The sequence below is a fragment of the Tachypleus tridentatus genome, chromosome 3, assembly GCF_004210375.1.
Source record: "Tachypleus tridentatus isolate NWPU-2018 chromosome 3, ASM421037v1, whole genome shotgun sequence".
Classification (NCBI taxonomy): domain Eukaryota; kingdom Metazoa; phylum Arthropoda; class Merostomata; order Xiphosura; family Limulidae; genus Tachypleus; species Tachypleus tridentatus.
In genome coordinates this window covers 39018271-39027603 of record NC_134827.1, presented here as the reverse complement: position 1 = coordinate 39027603, position 9333 = coordinate 39018271, and the positions used below count along the sequence as shown (strand labels likewise).

Here is a 9333-nt window from a genome sequence, read left to right as displayed (position 1 = left end):
AGCTGTTTTGGAATACTCTCACATTTCACAGCTGAAGATATGCCGTCAAGTAATTTCTGGATAACTGAAAATTCAGAAAATATTTCACATTTTTGATATAATTTATCCAATTGGATACATTATATCTAATGCTCTTAGGCTAGAAAATATGTAAAAAGAGATCTTGCTATCAAGATGGTGTTATATTTCTGATTTGAATATTCGGTTAATTTTTCATCTCTATATGAAGATCCAGTCTGGTTAACACCTGATCTCTATATGATTGTTTGTTTGTTCTGAATTTCGTGCAGAGCTACTCGAGGGTTATCTGCGCTAGCCGTCCCTAATTTAGCAGTTTAAGACAAGAGGGAAGGCAGCTAGTCATCACCACCCACCGCCAACTCTTGGGCTACTCTTTTACCAACAAATAGTTGGATTGACCGTCACATTATAACGCCTCCACGGCTGAAAGAGCGAGCATGTTTGATGTGACGGGGGTTCGAACTCGCGACCGTCGGATTACGACTCGAACGCCATAACCCACTTGGCCATGCCGGGCCTTATTCACAACATGATTCTCATCTTTAGATTCCTGGAAAATCTTTGCCTTCTTACAACGCACATGGTAAATAAACAGTCAAAAGTATTGTTGTTAATTTAAACATCCAACAGTTAGAAACATAAACAATCAAAAGTATTGTTGTAGTTGGAAACCTCCAACACTTATAAACATAAACAGTGAAAAGTGTTGGTATAAATATAAAACCTCCAATAATTATAGACATAAACAATCCAGATAATTATTGTTAATATAAACATTCAACTGTTACAAACATAAAGAATTAAGAATATTGTTATAGTTTAATACCTCCAACACAATACACATAAACAATAAAGAGTATTGTTACAAATGTAAAACCTACAATCATTATAGACGTAACCAAACAAGATTACTGTTGTTAATTTCATACTTCCAACAGTTATAGGCATCAACATTCAAGAATATTGTTAAAAATGTAAAACTTCAATAATTATAGACGTAGATAAACAAAAGTATTGTTATAATTTTAAACCTCCAACAGTTATTCATATCAACAATAAAGAATATTGTTAGAGATGTAAAATAATTATAGACGTTAAGAGTCAAGAATATTGTTACCAATGTAAAACTCCAGTAATTATAAACGTAAACAAACGAGAGTATTGTTATTAATTTAAACATCTAACAGTTACATTTATAAACAATCAAGAGTATTGTTATAATTTAAACCTCAAACAGTATGTATATGTTTATTCCCACAGATTGTTTGTTAATTCTAACATTTGTAAACTTATGACTATTTTGTAACATTTCAGTTTTTTGACCCCTACTTCTGGATTATATAATGAACGAAAGAAGCAGGTTGATCGTGATTGGCTGTATTTTTTTAATGAATGTTGTTCAAGCTGCTTTGTCGTGTTTGGGGGAACTTGAAGGGGTAAGTTTTTAAACAATTAAAGATGGTATATAACGTGTATATTTTATATTTTGAAAATAATAGCAGTTAGAAATGTGTGTTGATGTGTGTATTTCAAAGCTTAATTTTTTATTGTAATTTGTCTCTTCATTTAATATCATAAATTTGTGTTCACAGGAAATAATCAAAGATTTGTTTGGAAAGGTAGTGTTGACACTAGCAGTGTTGGCCATTATTAATCAGCCGTAGTATTTGTAATTTGTCAGTTGTTTTCATTTAGTTTATGATTGGTTCCATTAGACAGTGTTATCTGTTTTGTTTAAAACATCTTTTGTTCTGTTTACTGTATTTTTCTCTGTTTATATAAATATATAAAATTTCAAATATTTTTTAGATTGTATATATACAGAGGAATGATTAACCTGATAAATGTCACGTATGTAGGGCATTATTTGCCCTTCTAAATATTGCACGCGGATAGTAACCGTGTTACCGAAATTCGTCTACCGAAACATCTAGTTTTGTCTTTAACGAGCCAAAAGATGCAGTTTTTATCGTTTACTTTTAAAATTCAGTCGCACAGTGATCGTGATGAAACTCAAGTAATTTAGAACTTTTCTTTTAAAGACAATTCATCCTGAAATTATTAAACCTGGATAAATTCCTGCTGATGAGAACAAAGTGTTGTTTGATGTAGTTTATTAGAACAAAACTGAATTACAAGTGGAACATTGTACATATAACGATCTCAAGAATTACGTGAAGAATAAACAGTACGAGGGGATAATTAGAATGTTTCCAGCCATGTTTTGTTTTAGTTTATTATTTAAAAGGGTTGGTGATCTGAAACTGAAACGTTTCTATTCGTTTTTTGCAGTGTAACACGTACTCTCCACATCAGTGTTGCGATTGCCTAGTGTGCTCTTCGAATTTGCCTTTTTCACAGTATGGACGCTGTGTTCCGCAGTTTTATGGGTAAATTCCTGACTCTTAGCGACATCTACCGTTAACATCAATATGATCCTTTTATTTTTATTCAAAATTTGTACAATTTTAATGATATAATTTTGTCAGTTAGAATTCCAGTTTCAACTTACTTAAGAAAAGAAGAAATGATTTGGTATATTTGTTATTAAACTAACTTATGGGTAGAATTATTCATGAATGAAAAAGAAAATTAATTATTTGTGTGCTCTTACAGAACTGATTTACAATTTCAATTTTATGGATAGAAATTGTGATTAGCTAAGACTACTTGGGAACATTATTAAACTGTTTGTTTTTCGCTTTATTAATTGTTTGTTTGTTTGTTTTGGAATTTCGCACAAAGCTACTCGAGGGCTATCTGTGCTAGCCGTCCCTAATTTAGCAGTGTAAGACTAGAGGGAAGGCAGCTAGTCATCATCACCCACCGCCAACTCTTGGGCTACTCTTTTACCAACGAATTGTGTGATTGACCGTCACATTATACGCTTTATTAATACATTTACTATATTTACTTGAGTATTGAAATGACAGCAGATTATTTGCAAAACCCGAAAACTGTAGTTTTGAAAATGATACTAATAATATTATAATATTAGGCTTAGTAACTATAATAAAAAGTATACAAACATTTTCCTTTCCATATTTAACAGGATCTAAATTCCGCAACTATCTTGCTACAGAACAATTTCGTGAACGACCGTTTGTTCGACAAATATAAATTCATTAAAAACACCGAGGTCGTTTCTTGCAGTTTTATTGAATATGAGTTAACTATTAGATCCCAGACTACTTTATGAAGGTTTTTACTTCGCATAAGACACAACTATAATGCTAATCTAACAATTAGAGTAAAGACTTTGATCTCATGTGCTATTAATTTGCATCAGAATTTCAAATACAGACGTGAACACAAGGATTGAAAACAATGGATCAGTGACTACGGCATCATTATCTTCTTGTCTTTGTCTGAAAATACCTTTATAAGGCTTACATTGTTTAAATACATCTTATAATCTTTACCTTAAAATAACTATATGAGGCTTACATTGTTTAAATAAATATTATAATCTTTACCTTAAAATAACTATATGAGGCTTACATTGTTTAAATAAATCGTATAATATTTACTTGAAAATAACTTTATAAGGCTTACATTGTTTAAATAAATCTTATAATCTTTATCTGGTTTCAAAATCCCTTGTTGATTTTGCAAAACAAACAGATTACACCCTAAAACAAAATATCAGCAGGAAAAAATTACACAATTTTGGATTCAAATGGCCATGGAATACTTTGAAATAAACAACAGTTTTGAAAATTTGATGCGTTTTTCAACAACATATCTTGGTGAGCAAACACGTTCACTGTACACAGTTACAAAGACCAAATTTACAAACAGGCTAAATATTGAAGATTATTTGGACTTACAAGTAACAACCATAACTCCAAATATTGAACTACTTTGTGAACAAAAGCAACACCATCCGAGCCACTAGTACTAGTGTATTAGTAGATAAATAAATGCACTGTACTTTTACTGTTATAAATATTTTAACAAGTAAACATTTTACTTTAAATACTGATATTTTTAATAAATTTAAATTCTAAATACTTGAAGTAAACTTTACCTGGTGCTTGTGGCCGATTGTTTTATTTTTAGTGTATTTTTATTGAGGCTCCGAAACGTTATTTCTTTCTTGTGTGAAGCTCTGCAGATCTAAAACGTTTGGAACCTCTGGTCTAATGGACCATGGTAACACGGTATAGCTCTGATGCTAGTGTCCAATTAGTATTGAAAGGTCCTTATTTATTGATAATAGAATTGATTCTTAGACTACCTTGTTTAATGTCTGACAGAATTGATTCTTAGACTACCTTGTTTAGTGTCTGATCAGATACTATTATAGCTTTACAACAGTTAATGAAGATGTGGTGAGCAGATGGCTTCTGATGGAAACCTTTTGATCAAAATACTGTCAAAACTTTTCTCAGTGTCCACTTTTACCTGTATTTTATATACTCAATCTGTAAAATAGACTCTGTTATCCTGGATATCATTCGTCTTTTATTGTATTTTTACAAGACTTGTCGTCTTCCTTCCATGGGTCTAAAGGTCTTCTCACGTACATGGGATACACCATTAAAGGTTTATCCATTTAAAGACTTGATAATTTATGCTTGAATATTTATTGGGTAAAACGACCATAACGTTTCAAGTTTCTCTTAGCTACCCTCGACCCTCCTTAGTTAACTTATAATTACTCCTTTTCATTTATCCTCAAAATAATGTTTAACATTACTCGTTAAGGGTATGTGTATCTTCATTGGGTCTCTAATTATAATAAATTTTAGAGTTGTAGGCACTATAGTCAGGATTAATTTTTTTGCAGTTTTTTTGTTTGTATCCCTAAATAGTTAAGTGGATTCTTGTAGAGTTTGTGAAAAAAGTGTGGGGTTGCTATCCTGCCATCATGGTCTAAAAATAATGTAGGAGTTAGTTGTACCCTGGATGAATCTGTAGGATGTTTATAGTTTCTTAACATAAATTATTGATGATTCTAAGGATATTTGGTATCAGTAGGTTGTGTGGTTTGATATATAAGTGAAGACGATCATTAATACAACAATATTTTGTTATCTTAAAGAAGGTACTCTGAGTATCACTTTTTTATCAGTACTTCTATAAACATGTGAGTTCCATAGAACTTGGTGGGGTACTAGAAGCCAGATAAATTATCATAAAAACACCACTAATATAATCTGCGACTTTGGACCTCAAATAACTAATACAAAAAATTGGTTTTTCCCAGAGGAGGTTAATCCAATGGTCTATCCATGGCCAGATAAGGATCACAATGATTCTAATACAAAACAGTTATATTTTGTCTCTGACCTCTCAATGAGACTGTATAGTCTGGTAGTATTAGCTGATCAGATTTACCAGAGATGTCACATGTACCAGATGTATCAGATGTCTGCTGGAATTCTAAAGACAAAAAGTTCCAGGTCACAAGTTCTTTACTTGTTTGTAGAAGTTATTTAGGACCATGCATGGTCTACTAAATTATCAGGGACTGTTAAATATTCATTTGAATCTAAGATTATTGTTAATTTTCTGTAAGACAATTACCTCAGCTGATCTACAGAGGTGCTACAATCCAGGCCTTACGAGAGGAAGAGGTCAGGGGGAGCTACAGTCTTGTCCGGCGTTAATTAGGGTGCCCAGGATTATATGAGATAAAATATAATGCATTCTCATTTTCATAATACACATAAGGAAGTATTGCCGAACTGCGGGAAATCGCTTTGCCTCAAAACATGTAAGTTCTCAACCCATTTGGCTTCAGTCCACTAAAAAAATAAATAAATCATACGCCCATGAATGTTCCACAAACTTCAAAAAGGGCCCCGGGGACATAATTGTTCCCGGGTCCGACCTACCTTTCGACGCCCCTGCTTCATTCTCTCATGATTAGTAAATGAACAATGACTCTGAAATGGTGTTTTGATAAAGCAGAGTGACTTTCAACAGACATTTGTGAAACGTTATTTAAAACAATTCTGGTTGCTTCCAGAAACAAATACGACTTTATTTGTGTAGAACCTACCAATGTCTACTTTTAACGTGTGTTGTTCCAAGAGAAAATAATGGAGGAATTTTTACTGCATAAGAACAGTCATTTGTTCACAATAAATTAGAAATATGTTGAACTGTCTTAGAACATAAATTTAATCACAATAAATCAGTGATATATTGTATTACGTTACTACAGTCGTTTCATATAATAAATCAGTAATATATTGTATTACATTACTACAGTCGGTTTACATAATAAATCAGTGATGTATGGTATTACATTTCTACAGTCGTTTTACATAATAACTCAGTGATATATTGTAATACATTGCTACAGTCGGTTTACATAATAAAACGGTGATATATTGTGTTACATTACTACAGGTATTTTACATAATAAATCAGTGATATATTGTATTACATTAATACACTCGTTTCACATAATAAATCAGTGATATATTGTATTACATTACTGCAATCGTTTCACGTAATAAATCAGTGATATATTGTATTACATCACTACACTCGTTTCACATAATAAATCAGTGATATATTGTATTACATTACTACAGTCGTTTCACATAATAAATCAGTGATATATTGTATTACATTACTACAGTCGTTTCACATAATAAATCAGTGATATATTGTATTACATTACTGCAATCGTTTCACGTAATAAATCAGTGATATATTGTATTACATTACTACACTCGTTTCACATAATAAATCAGTGTTATATTGTATTACGTTACTACAGACGTTTCATATAATAAATCAGTGATATATTGTATTACATTACTACAGTCGTTTCACACAATAAATCAGTGATATATTGTATTACATTACAACAGTGGTTTCTCACAATAAATCTGTGACGTGTTGTACTAGAAAACTCTGTTTATCGTTTAACTGCTTCCAGAACTTTTAGCTCAGAAGACGCCTCGTTGTTAAAGTTATGAATAATATATCTATAATAGAGTAAAAAAAAAACGCTTTTTATTCCGTATGTTGTGTCATAAAAGCATTATTACTAAAAAGTTAGTTGTTTGATTTTAGGAAACCGCCAAGAGTTGCAGAGATGATAGAAAGACATCCGCCTGTCTCAGCAAGTGGAACGGAAGGAGGTGGAAGGAAGTTCACACCTATTTCTGCGTACGTTATTTTACTGTCTCCCGACAGTTTCACAGAGATCTGGAACCAGACCTGGTCTAGCAAGCAGGTACTAGTTGGCAAAGCTAACTTAATTTACTTTTAATGAGAAGTTATTATTAGGTGCACTTAAATAAATGTAATGCCCTTGGAAATAAATACAAATAATGAAGTGATGGTTGGTAATTGTTATTAGTGAAGAATAATTGGTTGAGAAATGTAATTAGTGAAGCTGGATTAGTTGATAATAGTTGTAAGTTAAATATAATCAGTTGATAATAGTTATAAGTTAAATATGATTAGTTGATAATAGTTATAAGTTAAATATGATTAGTTGATAATTAAACGACTTGTGACTTGAAATCAAGCTATTGAAAATCACATATGTGACTAAAGAACGAGATATTTTTAAACCGAATGGTAATTTAAACAAGAAAATAATTGAGTAAGGGAGAGAAACATCGAACGTTTCGAAAATTCGTAAGCGGGAAAAAAATTTCTGTATTTTACACAAAGTGTGTTTTATTACGTTCCAAAGGAAATATTGCTTGATGTGGCCTAGTGGTTAATGTGCTTTTAACATATTTAAGGCCCTAAGTTCAAGCTGCAATTTGTCTCTGAACATCCTAGACATTTTAGATTGTGATGGACGGGGAGGTAACGACACCTCTTATTCAAATTAAAGAAGTTTTTTATGTTTTTTTTTTTAATTTCACGTAAAGCTACTCTTGGGCTATCTGTGCTAGCCGTCCCTAATTTAGCAGTGTAAGACTAGAGGGAAGGCAGCTAGTCATCACCACCCACCGCCAACTCTTGGGCTACTCTTTTACCAACAAATAGTGGGATTGACCGTCACTTTATAACGCTTCCATGTCTGAAAAGGCAAGCATGTTTGGTGCGACCGGGATTCGAACACGCGACCCTCGGATTACTGGTCGAACGCCTTAACACGCTTGGCCATGTCGGGCCAAAATAATAGGAAAAATGTCATCATAAACTTAACCGATTTGATTAGCTTTTGATACAGATTGACTCTGTGAAAGATGCACTCGGTTTATCAGATAAAGATTATCAGATATCTGAACGATAAAATTTTGGTTTCAGATTTTTGAGAATTTAATTTAATATTATTTTCTGACAACTATTTTTTCTTACATCTGGTTAATGACAAATTATTACATCTGTTATCTGAAACTCGCAGGTCCATAACTAATTATTACATCTGTTATCAGACACTCGCAGGTCGATAACTAATTATTACATCTGTTATCTAAAACTCGTATGTTCATAACTAATTATTACATCTGTTATCAAAATCTCGCAGGTCCATAACTAATTACTACATCTGTTATCTGAAACTCGCAGGTCCATAACTAATTATTACATCTGTTATCTGAAACTCGCAGGTCCATAACTAATTATTACATCTGTTATCTGAAACTCGCAGGTCCATAAGTGATTATTACACCTGGTTAATACACTAACAGGCGCATAATAACAAGTAGAATGGATCGTACTGAAGTTCTCAGGGTCTTTCAACATTGCATTGTCCTGGGATGCCAACCTTCCAACAAGTGAGTTCTTTAAATTTCTGCCTTGCTAGGCTGCCCCGGTCATCCGTAAATGCTGTTATTGTAAAGTGTAAATGTTCGAGAGTAACAACAGCTCAGCCACGAAGCGGTAGGCCACACAACCTCACAGAACGGGTCTATCGAGTGCTGAAGTGCATAGCGCGTAAACATCGTCTGTCACAGTTGTAACACTGACAACCGAGTTCCAAACTGCTTATGGAAGCAACGCCAGCACAAGAACAGTTCGTTGAGAGCTTCATGAAATGGGTTTCCACTGCCGAGCTGTCACACACGAGCCTAAGATCAGCATGCGCAATCCCAAGCGTGGTGTAAAGCACACCGCCATTAAACTCTGAAACAATGGAAACGCGTTCTATGGAGTGATTAACAACTCTTCACTATCTGGCAGTTTAACAGACCAATCTGGGTTTGGCAGATGCCAGGAGAACGCACCAGCCTGAATGCACAGTGTCAACTGTAAAGTTTTGAGGAGGAGGAATAATGGTATGGGTCTGTTCTTCATGGTTTGGGCTGAGCCCTTTAGTTTCAGTGGAGAGACATTCAGGAGAATTGTGTGCTTCCTACTTTGTGGACACAGTTTAGGAGGGCC

General features: G+C 33.3%; 1 long non-coding RNA gene across 4 annotated transcripts; it reads left to right on the top strand.

The window, feature by feature from the left end:
• Positions 1–1190: 1190 nt before the first annotated feature.
• LOC143246721 (uncharacterized) lies at positions 1191–9275 on the top strand. Of its 4 annotated transcripts, none has more exons than XR_013026110.1 (3): positions 1195–1457; positions 7060–7222; positions 8600–9275. It is a non-coding gene; the product is annotated as an uncharacterized LOC143246721 (long non-coding RNA). The 4 variants fall into 4 exon arrangements; XR_013026109.1 differs by having other exon boundaries at positions 1199–1457; positions 7060–7405; XR_013026111.1 differs by lacking the exons at positions 7060–7222; positions 8600–9275 and adding an exon at positions 2314–2731 and having other exon boundaries at positions 1191–1457.
• Positions 9276–9333: the final 58 nt, after the last annotated feature.